The sequence below is a fragment of the Symphalangus syndactylus genome, chromosome 1, assembly GCF_028878055.3.
Source record: "Symphalangus syndactylus isolate Jambi chromosome 1, NHGRI_mSymSyn1-v2.1_pri, whole genome shotgun sequence".
In the NCBI taxonomy this organism is placed as follows: domain Eukaryota; kingdom Metazoa; phylum Chordata; class Mammalia; order Primates; family Hylobatidae; genus Symphalangus; species Symphalangus syndactylus.
The window spans coordinates 116,905,893-116,933,258 of record NC_072423.2 but is presented as its reverse complement, the minus strand read 5'-3'; the positions used below and the strand labels follow the sequence as shown (position 1 = coordinate 116,933,258).

Below are 27,366 nucleotides of genomic sequence, written 5' to 3'. Positions count from 1 at the left end.
AATGTTCTATATATGTCTGCTAGATACATTGGGTTTTAAATGTAGTTCAACTCCAGTGTTTTCTTATAATTTTCTGTCTGGATTATCTGCTCATTATTGAAAGTGGGGTATTAAAGTTCTCTATTATTATTGCATTACAATCTATCTCTCCCTTCAGATCCTTTAAGATTTGCTGTATGTCTTCGGATGTTGGATGCATATACACACAATTGTTATATCGTCTTGGTGAATCGACCCTTTTAGCATTATATAATGCCATTTTTGCCTCTTTTTGAAGTTTTTGACTTAACATCTATTTTGAATGATAAAAGTATAGCTACTCCTGCTGTCTTTTCGTTTGCGTTTGTGTGGAATATCATTTTCCATCCCTTCACTTTCAGTCTGTGGGTGTCTTAAAAGTGCAGGGAGTCTCTTGTAGGCAGCATATAGTTGACTCTTATTTGTTTATTCATTAAGTCATGAATTCAGTCTTTTGTTGGGAGACTTTAATCCTTTTGCATTCAAAGTAATTATTCATAGGTAAGGATGTACCACTACCACTTTGCAATTTTTTTTCTGGTTGCTTTGTAGATACTTTCATTCTTCCTTTCTTGCAGTGGTTTGATTGCTTCTGTGGTGGTATGCTTTGAATCCTTTTTATGTTTTGTGCATGTACTACAGATTTTTACTTTGGTTTCCATGGAGCTTTCAAAAAAACATCTTTAACAGGCAATTTTTCAAGCTGATAGCAATTTAATGTTGATTTCAACAACTCTACACTTTTATTCACCCGCCCATTTTGTGCTTGTTTGTTTTTTACTTTTATTTTAGGTTCAGGGGTTCATGCATAGGTTTGTTATACAGGTAAATTTGTATCATGGGGGTTTGATATACAGATTATTTCATCACCCAGTTACTAAACCAGTATCCAATAGTTATTTTTTCTGCTCCTCTCCCTCCTCTCACCTTCCACCCTCTTCCACTAGTAAGCCCCAGCGTCTGTTGTTTCCCTCTTTGTGTCCATGTGTTCTCATCATTTAGCTCCCACTTATAATTGAGAACACGCAGTGTTTGGTTTTATGTTCCTCATTTTATGTTTCTGATGTCAAAATTTACATCATTTTATAATCTGTGTCCCTTAAAAATTTATTTTAGCTATAGTTGTTTTTAATGGTTTTGTCTTTTGAGACAAAACCTTCATACTGAAAATAAAATTGCTCTATATACCATCATTGCAATATTAGAGTATTCTGAATATAGCTGAATATTAGAGTATTCTGAATATGACTGTGTACTACTTATGTCATTGAGTTTTGCGGTTTCATATGCTTTATATTATTAATTAGCAGCCTTTCCTATCAGATTAAAAAACTCCCTTCAGCAGTTCCTATAAGACAGGTCTGGTGATGATAAACTCTCATAGCCTTTGTTTGTCTGGGGAAGTTTTTATTTCTCCCTGGTTTTTGAAGGACAGATTTGCTAGGCACAGTATTATTGGTTGATAGGTTGTTCTGTTTTCCCTGCAACACTTTGTATGTATCATCCCACTTTCTCCTACCCTGCAAGATTTCTGCTGAGAAGCCCATTGTATTGTTACTCACTTGTATGTAATAAGTTTTTAAAAATCTTTTGCTTCTCTTAGAATTTTTTCTTTGTCTTTGATTTTTGACAGTTTGATTATTATGTGTCTTGATGAATTCTTCTTTAGCTGAATTTGATTGGTGACCTCTGCACTTCTGGTACCTGGAGGCTGTCATGTTTCCCCAGATTTGGTAAGTTTTCAGGCATTATTCTTTAAATATGCTTTCTGGCCCTTTTCCTCTCTCATTTCATTCTTTATTCCTATTATGTAAATGTTATTTCTCTGGATGGTGTCTCAGAATTTCCATAGGCTTTCTTTATTCCCTTTCATTTTTTTCCTTTTTCTCCTTTGATGTATAATTTCAAATGTTCTCTCTCCAAGCTCACCAGTTCTTTCTTCTGCTTGATTGAGTCTGCTGCCAAAACTTTCTACTTATTTCTTTGGTTCAGTCACTGTATTCTTCATCCCTAGGATTTCTATTTGTTTAATGTTTCTGTTTCTTTGTCAAAGTTCTCAATTTGTTCACATATTGCTGTCAAAATTGCATGTAATTTCCTATCTATATATTCTTACAGTTTGCTGAACTTCCTTAAAAATGATTATTCTGAATTCTTTGTCAGTCATTTCATAGATCTTCATTAGTTCAGGATCCATTATTGGAACTTTATTAATTTCTTTTGACAGTGGCATGATTCTCTGATTCTTTGTAATTCTGTGTCCTTGCACTGGTATATGTGCATTTGAGGAAACAGCCACCTCTTTTGGCCTTTATAGGTGTTCCCTGGCAAGGATAGACTTTTGTTACTTAGTCTAGCCTGGAATTCTGGAAGGGCTAGCTGATAACAACCCAGGCAGGCAGAATTTGCTGCCAAGTTCTCTAGTTGGCTGGGCTACTACGTTTGCTCTGAGGTGGAGTGGAGCTGGTGGCTGGGCTCTGCTGCCCAGCAAGGCCACTGCCTTGGCCCTGTAAGCAGGCTGAGTTGCTTGCTGAGCTCTGTGATCACTTCTGATTGGGCACAGTCACAGGGTGTATTTCCTGGCTGGGTGGTGCCACTGTTGGAGTTCCATATTTAGACAAGGGTATAGGCTGAGCTCAAAGATTAGGTGAAGTCACAGCTCCAGAGAGATGGGTCCAGAGGCTATGCTCCAAAGATATGGATAGTGGCAGGTGTCTCCCTGCCTGGGAAGTACGTTGGGGTGAGGCTGAGCAGAGCTGCTGTTTGTACTAGCAGGTTGAGCAGAACTAGCCCTTTTGCTCTGCAGAAATCCACTGTGGGTGGCATCTTTCTGCCTGGACCAGGCTTTGGGGTGTCTGCCTATTTTAAATTATATTGTTTTGTTGCTGTTGTTATTGTTGAATTTTAAGAGCTATTTTTATAGTCTGGCTATTAATTCCTTATCTCATATATGATTGACAAACGTATTCTCCTATTCTTTGGATTGTCTTTTTATTCTCTTAATAGCGTCCCATGATGCAAAACAGTTTTTAATTTCAATACAGTCCAATTCTTTTGTTACTTATACTTTCAGTATTATAGTCAATAAATCAGTGCCAAATCCAACATCATGGAACCATAAACTTTTTATTGAACAAAATGAATTTTGGAATTTCATCAATTACCAGCAAAAAAAACCTTAAAATATTCATGAATGTCCAAGTTCTACATTATAGGTAGACTGAAATTGAAGGGATGGGAAAAGACATACCATTCAAATATTAATTTTAAAAAGCAGAAGTGCTTTTTAAAGTACTTTTTAAAGCTAATGCTAGATAAAAGACTTCAGAGCAAAAAAATTTATTAGAGACAAGGATGGGCATTATAAATGGTAAAAAGATCAACCTACTAAAAAGATGTAACAATCTGAAATGTTTAAGCACCAAACCACAGAGCCTCCAAATATACAAAGGAAAACCTGTAGAACTGAAAGAAGAAATAGACAAATCTACAATTATAGTTGGAAATTTCAATACTCCCCTCTTAGCAACTAATAGAACTACTACACAGAAAATTGTTAAGGACATAGACAAACTCAACAAAATCATTAACCAACAGGAGCTAATTGACATAGGTGGGACACTCCACCCAACAATAGCAGAATATACATATTTCTCAAGAGCCCATGGAACAGACCATATCTTGGGTCATTAAAAAAAACTCAGCAAACTTAACTGAATCATACAGAGTATATTCTCTCACCATAATAGAATAAAACTAGAAATCAACAGAAGAAAGATAACAGAAAAATCTCCAAACATTTGGAATGTAAACAACACACTTCTAAATAAATCAAGGGTTCAAGAGAAAGCCTCTGAAAAAATTTTAAATATAATAAAACTGAATGAAAGTTAAAACACATGTCAAAATTTGTGAGACACAGTTAAAGCAGTGCCAAGAGGGAAATTTATAGCACTAGATGCTTACATTAGAAAAGAAGAAAAGTCTCAAACCAGTAATGTAAATTCTTATTTCAAGAAGCTAGAAGTGTGCAGCAAAATAAACACAAAGCAACAAGAGGAAGAAAAAAAATAAAGAGAGCAAAAATCAATTAAATTGAAAATAAGACTATAATAGAGAAAAATCAATGAAACCAAAAGATGGTTCTTCAACAAAATCAATAAAATGGATAAATCCCTAGCAAGACTGACAAAAGTAAGGTCAGGTGTGGTGGCTCGTGCCTATAATCTCAGCACTTTGGGAGGCAGAGGCAGGAGGATCACTTGAGCCCAGGAGTTGAAGACCAGTCTGGGCAAAACAGGGAGACCCTGTCTCTATGAAAATTAGCAAGGCATGGTGGTGCATTCCTGTAGTCCCAGCTACTTGGGAGCTGAAGTGAGCCCAGGAAGTCAAGGCTGCAATGTGCTAAGATTATGCCACTGCATTCCAGCCTGGGCAACAGAGGGAGACCCTGTCTCAAAAAACAAAAAACAAAAACAACAACAACAAAAAAAACCTGATGAAAATAAGGCACAAATCACCAGTATCAGGAATGAAACTGGTGTATCACCAAAGGTCCTGCAGTCATTATAAGGGAAATCTACAAACAGCTTCATGTTCAACCCATTAGAAGAAATACAAAAACTTACAAAATTGAACCAATTTCTTGAAAACCATAAATTGCCAAAACTCAACCAAGATGTAATAGATAATCTGAACAGTCCAGTAACTATTACAGAAATTAAATTTGTAATTTATAACCTCATTAAAAAATGTCCAAGGTCAAATGATTTTATTAAAGGATTCTACCAAACATTTAAATAATTGATAGCAATTTTACACAATCTCTTCCATAACATATAAGAGGAGGGAACACTTCCCAATTCATTTTATAAGGCTCTGATACTGAAACCAAACATAGTAAAAAAGAAACAAGTAAAGTTCATGTCAATTATCTCTTATGAACTTAAATGCAAAAATCCTTAACAAAATTGAGTCCAAGTATGTATAAGAAGAATTCTATATCATAACCAAGTGGGATTTATTCCAGGTGGGCAAGGCTGGCTCAACATTTGAAAATCAGTGATATCAATTCACCATATCATAGGATCATGCCATTCGATGCAGAAAAAGCATTTGACAAAATCTTACACACATTTATTATAAAAACTCAAAGCAAGTTAGGAATAGATGAAATTACCTCAATTAGATTTTTAAAAAATCTATTAAAACCCTGCAGCTAATATATTTAACGGTGAAAGACTGATTGCTTTTCCCCTAAGATCAGGAATAAGGCAAATATATCTGCTCTCACTACTCATCCAACATGGTATTGAAAGTTCTAGCCACTTTGAAATAAGACAAGAAAAAAAAAATGAAAGACATACAGATTGGAAAGGAAGAAATAAAACTGCCACGATTTGCAGATAACATGATTGTTTACCCAGAAAATTCCTAGAAGCGATAAGCAAATTCAGCATGGTTGAAGTATACCAAATCAACACGAAAATAGACCCACACAAATATGCCTGCTGATATTTTAAAAAATAAATCTGCAAAAGCAATTCAATGGATGAAAAATAACCTTTCCAACCAATAATGCTATAACAATTGGGTATCCACAGGCAAAAACTGTACCTCAACCTAAACTTCACATCTCAGAGACAAATTAACTGAAAATGGATCACAGATACAACGTAAAATGTAAAACTAAACCTACTTTTAAAATTAAAGAAAATCTTCCAGATTTAGGGCTGGGCGAAAGTTCTTACACTTGACACCAAAAGCAAGATACATAAAATGAAAGATTGGTAAATTGAGTCTCCTCAAAATTGGAAAGTTTTCCTCTGCAAAAGCCCATGAGAAGAGAATGAAAAGACAAACTAGAGACTGGAACAAAATATTTGCAAACCATATATCTCACAAAGGACTTTTCCTAGGATATATAAAGAACTCTTCAAAATGCCACAGTAAAAAATAAAAACAAACCTCTAATTAGAATATGGGCAAAACATGGGAACAGACATTCCACGAGAAAAGAAATAAAGAAAAACAAAAGGGTATACAGATGGCAAATCAGCACATAAAAATATGCTATCATTACCTTAGCCACCAGGAAAATGCAATTTAAAACCACAATGAGATATTACTTACCTATCTGAATGACTAAAATAAAAAAATAGTGACACCACCAAATGCTGCCAAGTATGAAGAAAAAAACTGATCACACCTACATTGCTGCTGGGATTGTAAAATGGCACAGGCAATCTGGAAAAGAGTATGGCAGTTCTTACAAAACTAAATATGTGCTTACCATATAACCCAGCAATTGCCCTCTTGGGCGTTTATCCCAGAGAAAACTTATGTTCCCACAAAAACCTATACATGAATGTTCATAGCAGCTTTATTTGCAACGGCCAAAATCTGGAAACAACCCTGCAATAAGTCCTTCAATGAGAGAACGGTTAAATAATCTACTGTTGTGGTACCTCCATCCCATGAATACTACCCACTGATAAAAAAGAATCATCTATCGATAATACATAATAATTGGATACATTTCAGGGGAATTATGCTGAGTCAATAAAGACAATCCAAAAATACTACATTATTGTATAATTTCATCTATACAACATTCTTGAAACGACAAAATTGGAAAAAATTGAAAGTAGATTAGTAGTAGTCAGGGACTGCCACTGACCCTCCAGGTAGGTGTGGTTATAGAAGGCAAAAAGAGGGATCCTGTGATAAGTTCGGTTCCGCATCTTGATTGTGGTGGTAGTTGAATTTACACGTGTGATAAAATTGTATAGAATTAATTACACACACACAGAGGTTGGAGGAGAGAGAAATGAGTACAAGTAAAACGGGAAATCTCAGTAAGATGGGTGGGGTTATATCAATGCTAGTATCCTGGTTGTGATATTGCACCATAGTTTTGGGAATTTTTACCACTGGGGGAAACTGGGTAAAGGGTGGGTGCACAGGATCTCTGTGTATTATTATTATTTTTTTACAACTGCACGTGAATCTATGATTATCTCAAAACACTTAAATATATATTTTTTAATGTGTGAATACTACTGGGCTATATATTTAAAAAAATAAAGTACAATCCTCTTAAGAACGCAAAGGCCAAGGGGCAGAAGGCTATTTCTTAAATTTTAAGAAACCACCTAGTTCACAGGTGCCACCTCCTCACTTTGCTGTCAGCGACGTGATGTGCTCTGCAGTGCTGGAATTGAGAGTTCAAGAGAGAGATACCGGTCCTGGCCTCTCGGTGTTCAGGTGTGTGTATAGGTGGGCGTTGGTGTGAGAACAAGCGAGAGAAAGCGGGAGCAACAGCGAGAGCTATGCCTCCCTTGGTGTCAGGGAGGGTGGCCGGCTGATGAAAGTGCTGTGCAGAAAGCCAGGGAAGAGCTTAAAGAGGGTGCTGGCGCCTCGGGAACGCCCTCCCGCTGCACCCTACAGGAGGTCGTGGGCGGTGGCTTAACAGCCCCGGTGCAGAGCTTGAACCCCACCGTCCAGAAGGAAAGGTGAGTGGGGGACCCGGGCGGGAGGTGAGGCCTGCCAGCAGCGGCCCTCAGGCGTGCTGGGCAGCACAGCTAGCAGAGGCGGCGCCTGGTCTTGGATGCTGCAGCGGAGACGCCAAGGAGACTGAATGCAGGGAGCGAGGCGTAGCGGCCGCGGAGGGTGGGGCCGCCCGGAAATCCAGGCGGCGCCAGCCTTGTAGCATCTGCAGGCCGGGGGCGCGCACACGAGGGGCACGTGGGTGTGGAGGAACCGGCGCGGCGGGGCCTCTTTCCTGCAGCGCCGCGGCGGTCGAGTGCCGGCGCTGGAGGAACGGCGAGTGGGGTGCCTGCCCCGCGCAGGCGGTACCCGCCGCCCCAGCTCCGCACACAGCAGGCACAGCCAGGGACCGGGACCGTGGCCCAGCGCCTGGAGGCGCTCTCCACGCGCATCTTTCCTGATGCCGGGGCGGGAAGCCGAGTGGCTTTGTCCGGAGATGCCAGGGGATGTGGGCAGGGGACGAAGAGGTTTCCCAACTGGGCAAACCCTGGCTTGGGGGAAAGACTGAGGTGGTCATTGAGCCGTGGGAGCGCCCTGGGGCTTCGAGGGAACGGCAGCCAGCCCGGGAGACTGTTGTTGGGCACCCGCGGGGGCCGGCCGCTTCCACGTGGGTGGACTCCGAGCTGAGGGCAGCGGTAGGGTCGCGGATCGCTGACCTGTGCGCTCCCCTACTCCCCGCACAAGGACACCTGCACAGGGACCGAGGCTTCCACCCGCTCCTGGCTGGGTTGGCGCCGGGAGCGCGCAGGGGAGGGAAGGCGGCGGAGTGCTGGGTTTGCCGGGTGAGGTGGGTGAGGTGTGGCCGCGGGGGAGGGGGCGAAGGCACTAGAAGGCTGCGGTCGCGCTGTCGCTGCTGTTCCCACCGTCGGCGCGGGGCGCGGAGGGGCGGAGAGGTGTCTGCCAGTCGCTCTGCGGTCTAGGGGTGAAAGGAAAAGGGTCCATGTAAAGGAGAAAGGGCAGGCAGAGACTCTTGCTGGTTCCAGCAGGCGCGGAAGGATGTGGCCGCGGGGACCTGGAGTTTAGAGGGCAACGCCGGGTGTCATAATGCCGGAGATGACCACGGGCGCAGCGGCGATTCCAGTTGGGTAGAGCTGCAGAGAACGTGGCCCGAGAAAGGGAGCTTCCTTAAACTGGACTTATCCTGTGTTGTCCTAAACCTAGCATTTACCCTCTCCCATCCCGCTCCCACAACCTCCAGGGTCCTAGCGGAGTCATTTAAGCGCTCAGTACTACCATCTTCATTTTAGGTAAAAATCAAGACTAATTCTGCACTTTATTAACCTCCTCGTACCCAAGTCACCACGGGGCAGCTTTTCACAGCCCTAAGGCGTGGTCACTCCAAGCCCACAGCGAGTTGCTTGTGTCCTCGGCTTCTGCTCCGCAAATCTCGGACGATGCCACCGGAGGACGCTGAAGGCAAAGGCTGGTGGGGCCAGGCGCCGGCGAGACAGCCGCGCTAGCACAGCTTCCGCGGGAGCCGAGTGCTGCCGGGCCTCGCGACCCCCTCACGAGGGCAAACGGCTCGGCCCTCCGGGGACACTTGGTTAGTGTCACTCTCTCCCTACCGGGTGTCGCGCATTTTCTCAACAGAACGTGACCCCGTAGACGGATGAACTCGGAATCGGGAAAACCCGCCTGCCCTTGTCTAGTCTCTCTGCCCCCCACACCTCTGCCCTTCACTGCGGACTGCGCCGTGTGCGCTCCGGGACCGCCCCGGCACCTTCGCCCACAGCTCCTCATTCCCAAGGCAGCCGGATGAGGACCTTTCCGAGTTACCTGTCTCACGTCAGCAGCCACACCGAGGCGGTCCCCCTCGCACCGCTCCCCAAGGGTAGAGCCCCTGAAAGTCCGAGGCTCCTGTGCCACGCACCCTCCCCCCTGCGGGGCGACCCCGCGTGTGCGTGTGTGTGTCACGCGTTTAATCGCACAGAGTAATTCCCAGACGTGCAAGACAAAGCATTTCAGGCAAAGATGGTCCAGAGTTCAAGTTGGAAAGCACATCTCGAGGCGCTGAATCTGTTCTCGCCGTCTGCCTTGGTCTCTGGGGCGTCGCATCCAGGAGAAGGGTTTTAACTCCCTGCCAGATCCGCTCGGAATTAGCTCTTCTGGCAGTGCAGCAACAAGTGGTCCCGCCGCCTCCCTTGTGCACTCAGAGGGACTACACCCTCCTCCTTTCCCAGCCCCTAGTCCTAGCGGGAGTAGGTAATGGCGGGGAAAGGGGGAGGGGACAAGAGCGGGGAGAAGGAAGTACTTATTTTTTAATTGTGAAATTGTCTGTCTGCGTGCTGTGCTCTGAGATTCTCGTCTCAATCAACTTCAATTTTAACGTGGCCGTAACGTTAAGACCTAGAAATGAAAACGTACCCACCTTTCTTATTACAAAGGTCGTTTGTTGTTGTTGTTGTTTGTTTTTTAAAAACACCAAGTATCCCCCCCACGGACTTATACTTTATGAGATTTCTCCAACCTTGGTGGTTTGGAGAAATGAGGTGGGGGGGGGGAGGACCAAGGACAGCAAGACGTCCACTACGAAAATAAGATACTTACTAATTTAATAGAGCCGTTCCTTTCTACATAGGATGCTCCCCCACCCCCCACCAATTTACAATAGGTAAACTTTGAGCTTCCTCAAAGTTTCTCTATCTAGCGTTTATGCCCGAAGCTTTACGAATAAACTCCCTTTCCAGGTAAACCTGTTCAACCCTTGTCCTATGCCCAGCGAAGCCCAGGTACGATGGTCAAGGACCCCCGGCTTCCACATTGTCTGAGTCACGTTCCAGTTGGAAAGGCCATCTTGGGCGAGGGACGTGTTGCCCGACTGGTCTAAATAAGGAAATAAAGTGGAGTACCAAAGAATCAAGGGCCTCTGTTCCTCCCCATCCCGCCGCCACCACCACCGGTCCCCGGGCTCTGCTGAGCGCTGCGGCGGTCTTGGCTGGAAACTGCGTCCCCGCCCAAATCGAGCGCAAAACTCCCTTGGACAGAAGTTTGAAAGAATCCAGTGTAGAAACAGACTTCTCCGTCCAATTTGGTTTTAATCAGTAATCATATAAGTATACCCACATAACCACCTAAGTGGAGAGCAGACGCCGAGATTCACGGTCCCCACGTGTTGCTGGAGTTGGCGCAGACGCGTGTGCGGGCATAGCGGCGGACGTGACACCGCATTTTCTCCGAATTCCTTCCATCTAGGGTGGTGCCGCCCCGAGAGGGGGCCGTGGGGAGGTGGGGTAATAGGCTGCGGAATCCACTTGCTCTGGGGGACCTTAGGGTTCAGAGCAGAGCGCAACTCCGGGGGGCTCTCGCACAGCCCCATTCTCCCACACCAGAAAAGCAATGATCGTTATGGATGATTAATAGCCGGGCTTCTCCTGACCATGCGGCGCGTCCCTGCCGGCACCACTTGGTTGTTTTAATTTGACCTTTATTAGCAACGTGCTCCCAGAGGCTGCGAATTGGATTCGCACCACGATAACTGCCCTCTCCCATTCCACCGGGCCGGCTTCCTGGGAAGGATCGGAGGCTGCAGCTCTCGCGACGCCTCCTCCTTCTGCGCAGGGAGCAGGCCTGAGTTCCTCCACGTAATGACCTGGGAGCCCTCAGGCATCCCGGGGCCTGGTCGGAGGGTCTTCGGGCCCTGGAGCTGGGCGGTGTCTGCAGTGCACCGCCGTGAGTTTCTCTCGGGTACAATGTGCTGGTGTGCAGAGAGGAGGAAAGGAAAAAAAAAAAACCAACACCACTCTTAAGTGGCACTGGCATCTATGAAGTGGTGGTGGTCTACACTGAGCGTGCCCTTGCCTGGAGGTGTAGGGGGCGGTTACTGCAGCGGAGGGGAGGGTACTGCGGCCAAGGGCAGGGCGGGAGGACAGTCAAGGCCGGCTGGCCGCGTGGGAGCCTTTCCTCTCCGGGTTCAGCGGCCGGAATCACCAGCACTGCGGCTAAAGGGGCTGGAAGGCTCTCCTGCACCCCGCGTGCTCCTCCGCCTTCTCTGTGTCCCCCGGCTTTTCCAGGAGGAAGATGGGGTGCCCATCGCGAATGGGGCGCGCCGGGCCGCCTGGCCGGGCGGTCACGTGTCCCCCCTCCCCCGCCACTGCGGCGGGAGTTCCAATCAGAGCGCGCCAGGGGGCTCCTCCCGGGCAGGAACCACCCGGCTCGGCGGCGGAGGGTGGGCCGCCGTCACCTGACCGCCCGCCCCCGCCCCCCGCGAGTAAGGGGCGGTGGTAGCGTCTGCTCGGTTACAAATGGCCCCTCCCGCCCGGCTCGCCCGCTCGCTCGGGCTCAGCGCGGACCCGCCTGGGCGTGCTCCTCCCGCCGGCTCCAGGCGTCCCACCGCCCTGCCCGGCGCCAGCCCGCGGTCCCAGCCACTCCTGAGGGCGCGCCGGGCACCTAGCGCGTAGGCTTGCCCACGGAGGTCGCCACGAAGTCTGGACCGCCGAGGCGTGTGGCTCGTCTACCGGCAGGTGAGCGTGCACCGCGGGCGTGGGATGCTGTGGGGACAGTGCGGGGGACGTGTGGGGTCCTCGGATGCGAACGCGAATCCGTGCGATGCGCAGGTCAAGTTTGCAGAGAGAGTCCGAGGTGTCTGTCTCCTTGGCCTCCTCTTGATGCTCCCGCGGGTTGGGGGCTCGGACCAAAGCTTCGATTTGGGGGAAGGGCTTCAGTACATTCTTGCCTTGAGATACTTGACAAAGGTTGAAAAGACACATCAGGTGGGAGCTTGTAGCTGCTGCTGATGGGGTGAGACAGGTGCAGTCGAGTGTGCATGGATATCTGTTTGGCTCCTGGGTAAGGGTCAGCTCGAGATGGGGAGAAGCCTCTGCGATGGGTCATTCTGTCCCCAAGAGCCACTTAGATTCCGGAGAGTGAAATTGAGTGGCTCTGAGGGTGTCACCAGATGTTATGGCAGCAAACCAGTGACCCCCAGTATTTCTGATATGACCCTGTAGTAGCAGGAGTGTAGATGGTTCAGTACAGAGTGTGTGAGGTTTTAAGGCACCCAGAAAAGATTCCTTTTACCTTATAACTTCTTGACAGAAATTAGTATTAAAAGTGCTGAATCATGCAAAAAGATTAGAAAAATAATTTACTTAATGTTTTGGTAAAGTTTTCCAAAGCTAATAATATCTGCATTTTTGGACCAATGCCTTAAATTTAAGATGTAGGCACTAGGTATTTAAAATCATATTTTAAGACTGTGCCCTTGGCTTTATGACTATCGGTTGCTTTTCTTTCTTTATGATTAGTTGTATCCATTCATTACTTCTTACCACTTTCACTACCCTCAAAACAAAACCCCAGAAAAAAACCCAAGACATGGAATTTTTATTTTTATTTTATTTATTTATTTATTTTTAGTGTGTTCATGATTGTAAAGGGAGTGGGGGTATCAGTCCTGGGAAATAAAAAAATCCTCCTCTGATGAATGCAGTGATGGCCAATTTGATCAATTTGATTTGTCATATGCCACTGAAGGGAATGTCAAGCTGATAACATGCAGACTGGAGAGAAAATGAAACAGGAGTTGCCCATTGAGGAAGACATAAGCCCTAATCTGATTGCACTCAGTGAAGGGGCTGGAGGGTAGTCCTTCCACATTGGAACCTGAGTCCTTGGTGGAGGTGCAGTTTTTGATGCAAGTTCTGAGGTCAGACACCATGTAACATAAAGATGAATTTTTAAAAAAATCAGAGTCAGGATTAGTAAAATGGGTGTGTCCAGCGACAGCCTTTGCCCATTTACTCTTGGCTGCACTGTCTGAAATGCTCAGTGGCCTGCTGACTCATAAGGGAACAAGCATGGCTTAGCAAGATTGGATTTTACTTGTAGACTCTAAAGAACTGTACTTGTTAAAAAAAAAAAAAAAAAAAGATTTTTGAAAAAGCATCATCAGAGACATCCATAATAGAGAAGCTAGTCTCTCTTTCTCACATCTCTTCTTCCAGGAGGTTTCTCCCTGATTCCTTGACTTGTCACCTTTATTTCAATACCTGTCATCCATGCTTGTGCAAAGCACATTTGGTTTGACACAAAGGTTTTAATCTGAATCTTAACATGAGAAACAGTGGGACTTTTAGCAACATGATTATTTCAAAGGTATTTTTGAAGGATACTGAAAAACTGGAATATGAACGATTAATTGAGTTTTCTTTACAGCACAGACTCCCTTAACATTGCATGCAAGACCAGGGAGCCCCACCCTGTTTCTGAGCATCTGCGTGAAAGACCAGGAAAGGAATTCGACAATTGCAGTGGTGCAGGGAGAGGCAGCTTCTAGGCTTGTGCATTACCTTTATTTAAATAATTACTAACAATTTTGGAGGGTAGGCTTTAATCCATAGGCAGGTCTTGAAAAGCACAGTGTTATTTCTTTTCACCTGTCAGCTTGTTAAAATGTCCATTTAACTTTGAGAGGTTGATTTTGATAGAAAAGGGATACAGATCGAGAGCTTCCAAATTTTAAGATCCTAGGGCTAAAAGGCATGATTGATTGGAAGGACACATATTAAAGCATACAGTGAAGCCAAAAAGAGTTATTTTTGCTTTGATATTCTTAATAAATTTTTTTAATAAAACTAAGTTTTTTAGAAAGAGGAGGGCTCCTTTTTAGGCAGTGCATGGAATAAATCAGCTTGTCCGGTAGACCAGCACCTGACATCTCAGTTTGTAACAGAGATGCATAATTGGAGCAAGAAACAGATGAATGAGCTTACCTTTTAGTGCTTGGTCCTTCAAACAGAACCCAGTCATTTCACATCAGATTAGAGGAAGGCCATTTCTGCAACAAGACAAGGAGATTTCAAATCTTGTTTCGAATCTATGGGAAAGAAAATGTTTTGAGCTGCTCTGAAGCAAGAGGCATTATAAATTTACAGTTCATTATTATAGTTACGCTTATCCGCATCGTCTACTGCAGATAGCGGGTCTGACCAAGAAGAAAAGAGATACAAAGACTTTTTTTCTTTCCTTTTTTTAAGACAAAATTTTCAAAAGGATCCCTACTTGGTTACCTTCCATTTTTTAAGGTAAATATATCATTTACGGAAGAGAAAATGATACGTTTTCCCTTGATGGCTAGAGTGAAGTAATGCATTTTCAGACCTGAATGTCGTGACCAGTTAGCAGTATCTCAACAGTTCTTCCAGTCTAATGTGATACTCTAGGTGAAAATCGCAGGTTCTGTTCTGAACTCATAATCTTAAGCTGCTGAAACTACCTTCTGCTTTTTTCCTGTTTTTTTTTTTTTTTTTTTTTTCTTATATTATCTTTCCCCTCTTTTAAATCCACAAACTACACCTACAAATCCTAGCACCTAGAAGGCTTTAAGAGTCACCAGGAGCACACAATCAGGTAAATTGTCTGTGATTGCGGGTCATTCTAAAATCAAAATAGATTTCAGCAGCGGCTTCAAGAATCAAATTGGTCGGACGTCTCTGGTGCTTTGCTCAGATGCCGGCACCCTAGCAGCCTGCTTTCAAAGAGGGTCTTTTCCTGATATGCAGTGATTATTCTGTGGAAATTAGCTCTACCCACTTGCACAGTTAATTGCAATATGAGAAGGTTCCAGAACAGTACCTCCTTGAGTTCCACAGTAAATATGCATACATCATTGTGTGACGAGCATTCCAGAACACCCACCTCCCAGCGAAGTAAATGTGCTGGCTGAATAAACACCTGGGCTGCTTTAGCCCACAAATGGCAACAAGTCTCATGTTTTACCACAAATGTACACTAAGCCTTTTTGGGACACTGCAGAGCCTTGTAGCATGGAAAGGGGCAACTGATGTCTGATTTCTTGTAGAGTTGGCCTCCAATAATCTCTCTTTTTCCATTTGAGGATGTCAGGTTATGAGTTGCGAGGAATTTGAAGAAAATTGTTTGCTCATCCGCTTATTACAGGGAATTGTAGAGTTAGTAATATCTTTGGCGTTAAGTATTTAAAAATTAATGATATTTTTGGGTGTGTGAGTGTTGGATTGAGGCAATAGAGAGTATCCTTTAGAAAAACCATTTGGAAATTGCTGCTCCTTTAAAATTATGTGACATTAAACACTTGTACATGCATCTCTGCAAAATTCAAGAAATGTGCTTTGGTGTGCGCATTGTGCCACATACACATGCATCCTACACAAACTGGAATTGCTATTTAAAACTGTTAAACTCTTCATTTTGAGGAGACTTAACTTGGGTAGTGGGGAGGGTTTTTATTTGTTTCTTTCTTGGTAGAAGTGGGCTCTGAATCTGTCGTGCTTAGGTATCTTAGTAGGTAGGACCATCAAGAAAAGACAGTGAATGAATAGTTCTTCTAAGTAGATAAAGTACATTTTTTTTTTCAGTGTGTCATCGTTTAGGTTGCTAATTTAAAAGTATTTCAGCTCTGGATTTTAGAACTAAAAATATCATGAGAAATAGTTTTCGTTCAGATGTAGCTCAAGATGCATCTCTCCCTTGTTCAAATTACTATGTATCCTCTTTGCTTCTCATGGAATTTGGAAACTATCCCAACTGCTAATGATCTAAACATTTTGGTCTTACAGGTGTTCTTTTGATCACAATGGATAGTGACTCTTCTGCCTGAGAGTGGTTCAAAATGTAAGTTCAGTAAACTAAATAATTAAATATTAGTAATTCTGAACATCTGTGCAGAGCAGTTCCTCCTATTTTTCATTCCTCCTGCCTAAGGACTCTAGCTTCATAAATAAGAATCTAGAAGGAAGTGCTACACCCTTGAGTAGGGGGTGGGGGTAGCCTAACCTAGATGAACGTTTATTCACTACCCAGCAGTGTAACTTTATATGACTGCAATCACAGCCATTGATTCCTGCGCACCCCTACTGCCCCCATGTTATTTTCATGGTAATAGAATACGAACCTTTGGTGCTTGGGTAATGCTGAATTGACACTTCCCCAGATGTCATACGTTTCTGTGTGGCCCTGCCTGTTCTAATCTTCTCTTGGTTCAAGCAGATGGCTTCTGATATGTAGAAACATCCAGGCCCAGAAACAGAGGTTTTTGTTTTGTTTTATTTTGTTTTGTTTTTGGGGTGGGAGGTGGCCAGATGAAATCCTGTGGCTACTGTCAAGCTACCTTTCTTACCTAATGTACATTAATCAAAATGCTATAACCCAGCTGATGACGTTTATGCTGTTAGGATCTGGTACACATAAATTATAAAATGGAAAGTGTTAAAGTGTACGGGAAGCCATTGCTGTTTCACACAGAGTTTTAATGGTGAGAGATTTTACAGATTTCCCAGGGCTGGATCCACCTTTTCCATTTCAAGGATATCAAGTACTTCCAAGTATGGCTGTTTAAAGAGTGAACTCTCAGTCTCTGAAAGGAACCTAGTGCTGATTTGGACCCCTCCCTACCTCTTTAGAAATCTCAACATGTGATTTAGGATATTTTTGAGAACTTCTTAGGCATTCAATAGATTTCATCAGTGGTCAGGCTATAGAAAGCTGATTTTTATTAGGAAAAATATCTCCTACCTTCTCTTATCCCTTGTTTTTCTGCCTTCCTGTCTGTGCTCCCTTTCCCAAAACATAGATTTTCATGTAATTCAGTTCACTAAATATCACTTCCATTTTTGCTCCTCTGCAGAGTTTATTGCTAGAGCTGCTGATAGACTTTCAGCGCAAATAGTATATTGATCACTTGAAATCTCATTTGAGCTTGACTGAATATACATAATGGGGTGTCAATCGGGGAAAAATTCATAATAAATGGCAGGTGACTTATATTCATGAGAAAAAAAGTCTTGGGCAGCACACAAAATACCATGTTTACTGTAGCATGACAGACTGATTTTGCTCGTCTCCATCATATTCATTTGGTAGGTGTTTAATAGCAAAGGCAAGGTTAGAATACCAAGATCCTGGAAACATTTTTTGTTTATTTGGGAAGCATTTTTGTACACTCTATACAGTATAAGCATCTTCTAGAACTGCAGCCAGCAAGTAAGATCTTTTCTACCTGAGAAATTCAGAAATTGCAAACAAATCTGTTTAAGTTGGTGTGTATTTAAAATCAGCTACTGATTTATGCAGTCCATATTTTTTAAATTTTTACCATGTGTGTATCAGTGCATACACTCACTGTATGCAAATATCATTTTCAGTGTGTATATGGGAGAGCACAGTATATTTAGAGAAAAGTCTGCTTTACATAAATTATTTTTAAGAACAACTGAGCAGAGGAGTAGCCATGCGTTAGGAAAGCCAAATCTTTTTTCTTTTTTTAAGTTTCCCATTGAATGATAAGGAATTTCTCTTTTAAAGTTTTATATGTAATTCTTTAAAATCAATTTTCCTGATAGAGCAGTCATTATGATGGTAGATATGTCTGGGAAAGTGATATTTTGGGTTACTTTATACAGCTGACTTGATAGCTGACTTCGTTGTGGCTGATTGTTTGGAAACATGGGGGTATCTATCATATTAGCTATAACCCTGCTTCATGCCAGTACAGTGTGGGGTACATCATGTTTTTCCAGTCTGCTAGGTGGGGTGCAACTCACCTTTCATCAGGAATTCATCTCCTGTAAATGAATGAAATCAACTGGCTCTTTGCTAACAGGGTTCTAATTTTCTTTTTCTTATAGTCAAAAAAATTAATAATAATCGTACCCTGGACAAACGCCTCCTTCAGTCCTTGTGCAATATCTCAAGATTTTAAAAAGTGTTTTATGTTAGAGTTTTCACTTTTTTAGCCTCAGGTCAAATATGATAGCCAGAGGAATCTGCTTACCACAGAGAGTATGCAAAATAGGACAAATGACATTATTAAGATATAAAAGACATGACATCAAGCCCTGATCATACATACTGTTTTTCCATAGCAAGATTTTTTGCCGTTTTCATCTATTTTACTAAAATGCTTCCAATTTGCTTTTTAAGGTTTTTGATTAGCAGTAAGAGAGAATGTAAATATGCTGAGAAATGGGATTATCTGAGAACTAACCAGTTGCAGAGGTTTAACAATATGTAATTACACGAGTGCTACGTATTTTAGTAATATCTTCTAGAAGTAAAATCTTATATCCATATATTTCCTTATATATGTACCAATAGTTCTGTACCAATTAGAAACTATTTGTAGAATGTGGCTTTTTGCACGAAGAGGCAATCAAATTATTTGATAGCTTAAGCTTGGGAAATTATGCTTTTGAGATTTAAGCAGAAGCTAGGTGATACAAGAACTTTAAACTCAGGAATTAGCTGTTTGAATATGCTTCATTAATTTTAACCTACAGAGAAATGTATGTCTGCAAATGTTAAAACTGGGACTTACTGGATGTCACCAATAAATGGGAAAGATTAAATCCCAGGGAAAAGAAAATTGGAAAGAAAAAAAATTTCCAGAGAAATTTGATTCTGAAAACTGCATTTATAGGCCTTGCTGTTGTCTTAAATTTTGAATAGTTTTACTAATTTATTTTGATTAACTGAAAGGAGAAAAAATAATACGAACTAAGAAGTTACATGAACTATTTTCTGTTGAAAAGATATTAACATCTTTTGGAAATACCATATCCAGCTTGGTAATATAAATACTCAGTTTTAATAGATTGCCTTCTCACCAGTCCTTAACATCTTACGGTGAGAATTTTTTTTTTTTTTTCCTGGAGACAGAGTCTCGTTCTGTCGCCCTGGCTGGAGTTCAGCGGTGTGATCTTGGCTCACTGCAACCTCCGCCTCCTGGGTTCAAGCAATTCTCCTGCCTCAGCCTCCTGAGTAGCTGGGACTACAGGCATGTGCCACCAGGCCAGCTAATTTTTATATTTTTAGTAGAGATGGGGTTTTGCCATGTTGATCAGGCTGGGCTCGAACTTCTGGCCTTGAACTCCTGGCCTAAGGCGATCCACTCACCTTGGCTGGGATTACAGGCATGAGCCACTATATCCAGCCCTTACAGTGAGAATATTTAAAGACAAATAGAACAAGTTAAAGTACATATCTTTTATATATATCTTATCAGTAGAATTAAAAACAACATCCATATACTCGCCAGGTTCTTGGTAAGACTTTTAAATCACTTAAAAAATACTAAGCATAAATTTGGAAAATAGAGTTGAATTTTATAGCTATTTCACAGAAATGGACATTACATTAAATAATTCCTAGGGTTTGATTTTTATATATGCCAAAGCAAGACTAGGAAATGACTGAAACTCCTGTATTTTTGGGTTTTTTGCAACTGCTGTCATTTTCAGAAACCAAAGAGTCAGAGCTCTCTTCCACTAGATGCGGCGTATTTAAAGTTATGTTCATTTAATACAAGCACAGCAGTGGAACTACTTTTTCTTCCAACAGTGATTTAAATAAGAACTAGGCGATGCCATGGATTAAGGATAATAGGCTTTTAAAAAATTGTGTTGTTTTTCACTTTAATGAAAAACATCTGGGTAAAGAAAAATTGCAATGAACTAATTCAGTTATTTGCAAAGTAGTAATTTGGCATATATTACTTTTAATAGTTTAGATTTATATTTAATATAAAGTTTATATTCAGGTTTAATTGCTTGCTAAGACAAAATCAACAAGATGATTTGCTTACGCCCTGTTATATTAAGTTAGTTTCACTAAGGGAAATATTATAACTCAGAAAAAACCTTTAGTGCACCTCCATGTGCCTTTTAAGAATGTATATCCTCTAAAAGAGGAGAATAACTTAGGGGTCATGGCCAGCCAGGTAACTTATTAGATTATGTTTATTGATTATATTAATATGCATATTACACATATACTTATATAAGTATAACATACTTATTCCAAGTATATTGTAATGTTATATTTAATTGTACTTAAATGTATATGCCATTTCAAATGAGCCTAAACCATTCTTGTTTCACTAGAAAACCAATACTTAGATGTGATCTCATGCCCTATGACATTAAAGAAGACAGGCTTGACTATTTCCCCTGCTTAGTTTTTGTTTGACATACATGCTGTGGCAAAAGTTATTTTCTTAATGATAGGCAGATCCGCCATGATTGTGTAGGAATTTGGTGGAAAAGTAATGGGTGGTAGTTTTTTGTTGGTTTTGGTTTTGGGGTGTGCATGTGAGTACATTTGAAGGAGTGAAATTCTAATTTTTAAAAATCAGAAAATCCAGTGGAAACAGTTGATCCTACTTTCCAGTTCAATTTCTTTCTCCACCTTGCTGTGGTCCTGGCCCCCTTCAGATTGTGCTTTGGTCACACTGACATGTGACAACTGGACATGCAAACCCAGTGTCTGATGGACCTGATTTTGTTTCATCCAAGCAGAGGGAGTGCCCATTCTATGAATTCTGTCCCTGAGGATTTGAATAGCCAGTGTTATTTTCCATTAAGGTAGCTACACTCTCTTCATAATTACTGTTTTGTTGATATGCTCTTGTTATACCACTGCAGACACTTGTGCTTTTTCACAAGTTCTTCAAAATCATTTCTCTCTTATTAAAAACAAAAGATTGCAGAATTCAAAATAAGCCTTAAAAATATGAAACCTACTACAGAGCCACATTGTCAGACTCTCTCACTCTAATATAACCCCTGGAAATAATTTTTGGGAGCATGAAGTTTAAGCTCAGCAGAAGCTCTAGCTACATCATGAAGGCTCTAGCCTTCATTAAACCCCTTAGGGAGATGTTCCTTAGCCCAGTATTTATAGAGCTGGGATGTTGGGCTGCTGTTTCTTTTTCTTTGGAGATATTAGTAAATGCAGGAAAATCTGTTATATTAAAGCAGCTCCTTTCTTTTTTCTTTCTTTCTTTTTTCTTTCTTTTTCTTTCTTTTCTTCTTTCTTTCTGTCTGTTTTTTTTTTTGTCTTTTTCTTCTTCCTCTTCCTCCTCTTCCTCCTCTTTCTTCCTCTTCCTCCTCCTCCTTCTTCACTTCTTTTCTTTTCTTTTTTTTTTTTTGGTAATAGCCCAGGGATGCCACTAATGGTGGCCACAATTACTAAATATTCTTAATTTTTCTAGATCTAAACATGAGGCTGACAAGGTTCCTTATAGAGCCTGTATCTTGAACAGCATTGTCCAATGGAGTTTTTTGCACAATGGAATTTTCTTCACCTTCTGCAGTGAAGAAAACATTCTATATCTCTTCTCTCCAATGAGTGCCACTAGCCACTTTTAGCTGCTGAGCACTTGAAATGTGGCCAGTGTGACTGAGAAACTGAATTTCTTTATCTTATTTAATTTTAATTAAAATTTAAACTTAAAAAGTCATACATATCCAGTGGCTCTACTGTGTTGGATAGGGTAGCCTTAGAAAATCATGAAAATGAGTCACTTTGCTGTGAAGTCCTCTTTGTGGACTGTGTATAAGCCATGGCAGCACATACTCCAGAAACTGGAGACTGGTCAGTGCTGACCATGGTGTGCTCTCAACCTGGTGGGCACTGCACAGCTGCCCTGCAAATCATGGTGGTTCTTGTTGGATTTTTGCATTTACATTTTTTTTTTTTTTTTTTTTTGAGACGGAATCTTGCCCTGTCACCCAGGCTGGAGTGCAATGGCACGATCTCAGCTCGCTGCAACCTCCACCTCCTGGGTTCAAGCGATTCTCTTGCCTCAGCCTCCTGAGTAGCTGGGACTACAGGTGCACGCCGCCACACTCGGCTAATTTTTGTATTTTTAGTAGAGACGGGGTTTTACCATGTTGGCCAGGATGGTCTCGATCTCTTGACCTCGTGATCCACCCGCCTCGGCCTCCCACAGCGCTGGGATTACAGGCATGAGCCACCATGCCCAGCCACATTTTAAAATAGAATTGAATCCTCCTAGTCTGGACACAGTGCAATTGTGCAAGCACAATTGTTGCTGCTCTCAGACTCAGTCCCCAGTTGGACAGTCTCAGTTGTCCCAGAGCCTCTCCAGGTCTTGACTAGTTTGTCTGGCTTTGAGGGCACATCCAAAGTGCTTGTAGAGTTCTGGCTTTGGGAGAAGGGGTTTAGAGACAAAAGTCTGGATTCGCCCTTCCAGAGAAGTACCCACTACTGTTTTATCTTCTCTTTGTCACCACGTACCTTGGTGTCGCACACAGTAAAACTTTGCCATCTGACTTGCATTTTGACCCCTGTGTTTGAAAGAAATTTACCTTGAGTGTGTTTAAAAAGCAAGTACTACTAACCTCAGTCGAGCAAGACCAGTTAAGAAGTTGTGACAATTCATTTACCCACAGACATAGATCTCTCACTCAAACTAGGTAAATCTTTCCTCATAAATTATAGTGAGTCTTCCAACTTCAAGTTGACCAGGAAGCTTTCAGAGCCCGTTGAGGAACACATGAGTCCCCAGGTGAGTGGACTTACTCATAGGGGAGCATTTTTTCTGCTCACACCATTGTAGGACCTTAAAAATGGGTGTGTGGGGAGGAGAAGACAGTGAAGGATGCTTTGCAGCTGTGACCATTCCCTTTTCCTGCCCAGGGTGACCCCATGCTACTTGACGCACACAGGAGCCTGAGACCTGTGTGGGGAGAGACAGACACTGAACTAGGAGACTGAGGGGGGTAAGGCAGGTCACTGTCCTCCAGAGGCCCACAGCTTACGCCCCACCATTTTCCCCCTAGAACCAGGATCCTCCAAACTAGTCATGCCTCAGAATCACCCAGGAGATACTTTAGGAAAAAAAGTATTATTAAACAAATTCCTGTCCCTACCTCCATTTGTAGAATTAAAACATTAACATTTCTCTCAGTCCTCTGAAATCTGTCTTTATGGTTATGATGATCTTTGGGCTTTTCCAGCATGCTGATGTCAGGGTACCACCCCAGACTGACTCAGTCTCAGGGAAGGACCTAAACACTGGTGGATGTTGAAGTCCCCTAGATATCATTTTGTCCCCTAGATATTTTTTTTGTTTCTTGTTTTTTGAGACAGGGTCTCGCCCTGTCACCTGGGCTGCAATATAGTTGTGTGATCACAGATCACTGCAGCCTTGACCTCCCAGGCTCAGGCGACCCTCCCCTCACCCTCCCAAGTAGCTGGGACTACAGGCATGTGTCAACATGCCTGGCTGATTTTTTAATATTTTGTAGAAATGGGGACCCACTATGTTGCCCAGGCTGGTCTCGAACTTCTGGGCTCAAGTGATCCTCCCTCCTTGGCCTCCCAAAGTGTTGGGATTACAGGTATGAGCCACCATGCCCCGCCCCCCCAGGTACTTCTGATGCAGCCTGCATCTGGCTGTATCGACAGAGGGGTTTTAGGGTATGCAATGAGCGTTAGGCTGGGATGTCCACTGCCCCACCCTCCTCACTTGTACGCATTTGCTGTGTAACTGCTATGCATCAGGCCCTCCTGGCATGGTGCTGTGTTTCAGTCCCTAGCTGGTCCTATGCTTCTTCCTTGCCTCCTTTGCAGCCTCACCACTTCTGCTCTGCCCCCTGGGCAAATGACCCTGAGGCCTGTGTCCAGCAGTGACCCCTCCAGATCCAGCTCTGCAGTTCCCACTGGGCATTTCCGTCAGCACGGGTGAACCTGAGTCATTCCGCCTGCCATGCTTCTCCCTGCTAGTTGGGGTACAAATCTCAGTGTTCCTCTGCTGTTCTTCCTCCCACAGTCCAGTTTGGTCCTGAGTCCTGCCACCTCCACCCCCGTGGTCCCCTGCAATGCCTGGCTTCTCTGGTCACTCTGATGCTGGCCTCATTCAGGCCTGCACCGTCTCATACATGGGCTGTTTCACAATGCTCTCAGTTGGCTTCTGCCTCCTCAGATTGTGTCTTTGTCCGGTCATCCTTCCCCAGCTGCTGAAGCATAGGTTGGCTCACAGAATGTGTGCCACTGAAAACGTGGGAGGGCTTCTTCGCGAAGACAGGGCAGTGCACATCTCCCCCACCTGCCCACACCTGCCTTCCCAGCCTCCACGTCGTCCTGCCACACTGGGCCTGCTCGCTGGCCCCTCTGCGCCCTGTATCCTGGGCTTCACCGTGTGGTCTGGCTGCCCGTCTGCCTTCCTCCTGTGGTTTGCTGATCTGTCTCTCCCTTCAGTTCTGGTTTATAGGTCACCCTACAAGCTTCCTCTAATGGCTTTGGCCAAACCTCTCATTCCCCAGGCGTCCCCACCTTCTGCACCTCTAGTCTTTGGCCCTCTTTTCTCATCTTTCCTGGCTCATGTGCGCGTGCTCACAGGGACAGCTCCCACTCCAATTCCCCTGCAGGCCGGAATCACAGTCGGCCCCTCCCCTGTGCAGGCCTTTGCACAGGCTCTCTGGGCACCACATGCTCTCGCAGAGGCCGCCTGTGGCATGTTTTTTGGGTGCTCCTGACGAGATGCACTGGACAGTGCCAGAGGCCTTTGGATTTTCTGAGTGTGAGTGGGTGGAGCCTTCCTCTCGGGCCCCCAGCCTACTTCTGCTGCTCCTCTCACTGGCCCTGCCCAATACCCACACACGTGCACATGCACACACATGCACACATGCATCGTCCTCCCCGGTGAGCTCTGTCCTTCCTGCTGTCACCTCTTCCCTTCCTCACCCACACCTGCATTCTCAGAGCAGCCTCCCAGTGCTTTGGTGATACTTTTGGAAAACAATTTCCTCCTCCACCTCCTTCTTCTATGGGGGAATGATAACTTTGAGACACGGCTGGTAAGTATCTGTACTGGAGGGGGAAAGGATGCCAGTAACTATCGCCCATCGTCTCCCCATCTCTGCCGTCTCCAGCGCAGCCAACCTGCCTGGACGCCTCATGAAGCGCAATCCAGCTAGTCTAGTGTCTCCAGTTTCAGCCGTCCTGGCTGTACCTTGTGAGCCCCATTCTTGGGCTGCTGCTTTGAGGGTGGCCTCTAACAGCTAAACCACACCCTCAAGCCATCCCCCACTTCCCAGGAGATCCCTCAGGGAATATGGGAGGACCAGGCCCCTGCTCTAGACAAGTATGGGGAGACAGAGGCCATGGCCTTTGCTCTCCTGTTTCCTTGGGGAGAAAGGGTGGGCGCCAGTTGGCAGAGGAGCCTTTGAGGAAGTTGACCCAGAGTGCTGAGGGCCAGGATGGAGCAGCTTCCAAAGCTCGATCTTGGTGACGGAGGAGGAGGAAGGCATTAGAGGCTGAGAGACCCCTATGTGGATGTGTGCAGAGGTCCGAGGGAGGGTGCGAAGGCAGGGCTTATTCAAGGAACTGCAAGAATGTCAAGCATTTTAGTGTGGGGTAGAAATGGAGAGAAGGCAGGCAGAGACCAGAGTGCCAGTGCTTGGGCCTGCCTTGCCCTGCACAGACTCTTCAACTCTATCCTCAGCGCTGCAGTCCCCAGCTGGGCTGCCTTCAGCTGCCATCCTCATTCTGCCTCTGTCTGGGAACTTTCTTTGCTTGGTGCCCCTACACACACACTCCAGGCTGGCTGGGCTGGGGCATGGCTCCTCCATGGCTTTCATTGGCAGCCTGTGTTGCAGGTCCTGAAGTCAGGTGTGGGGACTGCTGAGGCTCATCCCTGCAGGGCTGGCACACCGACAGGCTTTCCCATCATCCGTCAGCCTCCAGTGAGAAGGGAGAACTAATCCCATAGGGAAACAACAGCAAAGCCCCAATGGACTGTGACCATGAGGATGAGCAATAGCTTGTCCAAACTTGTCCGTCGGCCAAGAGACCCTTTGGCAGCTTTGGGAGGAAGAGCATGGCCGGTCTCCCTTCCCCAGGGGCTGCCGCAGCCCCTTGCAGTGCCAGGAGCACACCGGGTCCTGGACTGAACAAACCGCCTTCCCAGGCCCTGTTTCTTGGCAGCCCCGCGGGCCCCAAAGCCTGACAGGAGGTGGGTGACTCTTGGTGGCCCCCCTGTGAGCACCTCCTCACAAACATGGCCGGCACCTCCCGGAAGAACAACTCTTCTCCGCTTTGCTCTCAGTTTCTAGGCTGACAATTAGGCTACTGAAAAAGGACAATTCACAACAGGCCCACACAGAGAAGGCCTTTCATGTGCAAGAATGGCCCCGTCGTCCACATTAGCACCATTATGTCTTTATTTATAGGAGGTACTGTACTTGAGAATGGTCAGGCAGCATTGCTTTAAGAAGGGTGTTTGGTCATTCGATTTGAAGCACACTGAGTGGATTCATTGTCCCCAGGCCGCACAGGGCCTGGCCCAGCAGCCTGGGGTTCGGTCCAAGTGTGCTGAGTGGGTGGTGGAGCTGACAGGGCCTGCAGGGTTGCTCTGGCTGGCAGAGCCTCTGTGGTTGAGTCCGTGGGTGGCAGGGTCGGGGGAGGCGAGGAAGCTGTCTCATGGTGGTAGTCCGGCCCAGCCCAGCCTGAGATCCCTTTACAGAATGACACAGCAGTCCATGCGGGCGGTGGGGAGCCATTCTCACCGACTCACGCAAATCCAAGAGAAGCCTGGGTTCATTAATGATTTAAGGTTTTACAGTATTGGAAATGGCAGCCCCACACGGGAAGGACCCTGGGTTTTTGTAACCCTGGCTGTTGGCATGAATGCTGCATCAACCTGGGAGGACTTCCCACAAACAGTCTCTGAACTTCTCACACAGACACCTTGGCCTGAAGAAATTGTCTTCAGAGAGACCTGGTGTGGTTTTGGAGAGAGTGCAACCTGCAGCAGGAGCCTTCGTTCATGTGGTCCCATCTACCCCTCAACCCTGCCCTGCTCCACCACCTCAGGTCACTTCTTCCAGACTCCTTGGTCTGCAGTCCCTGCTGTGTTCCAAGGCACCAGAAGGCATGCAGAGGATGGTCAGAGTCTGGGGTCCCCTTCAGTTGAGGATCACACCGTGCAGCTGGCTCAGGCTCTAGGGATATCATTTGGATTGGGAATGCCTGGGTGTGGGCTCTCCATTCCTCCTACTGGCTGATGGAGCACTCAAGCCT

The 27,366-nt window shown here is 44.5% G+C and overlaps 1 long non-coding RNA gene across 6 annotated transcripts in view; it reads left to right on the top strand.

Annotated features, from left to right (window-relative positions):
- The first annotated feature begins 11,694 nt into the window (after window positions 1–11,694).
- Window positions 11,695–27,366, top strand: part of LOC129483471 (uncharacterized) — a 122,822-nt gene continuing 107,150 nt past the window's right edge. For 2 of the 6 annotated variants that reach the window (XR_008658060.2, XR_010114097.1), the window contains exons 1-2: window positions 11,700–12,026; window positions 16,101–16,155. This is a non-coding gene — a long non-coding RNA (uncharacterized lncRNA). Of the gene's footprint in view, window positions 12,027–16,100; window positions 16,156–27,366 lie in introns of all 6 variants that reach the window. The other 4 variants (XR_010114099.1, XR_008658063.2, XR_010114096.1 and 1 more) reach the window with 4 other exon arrangements.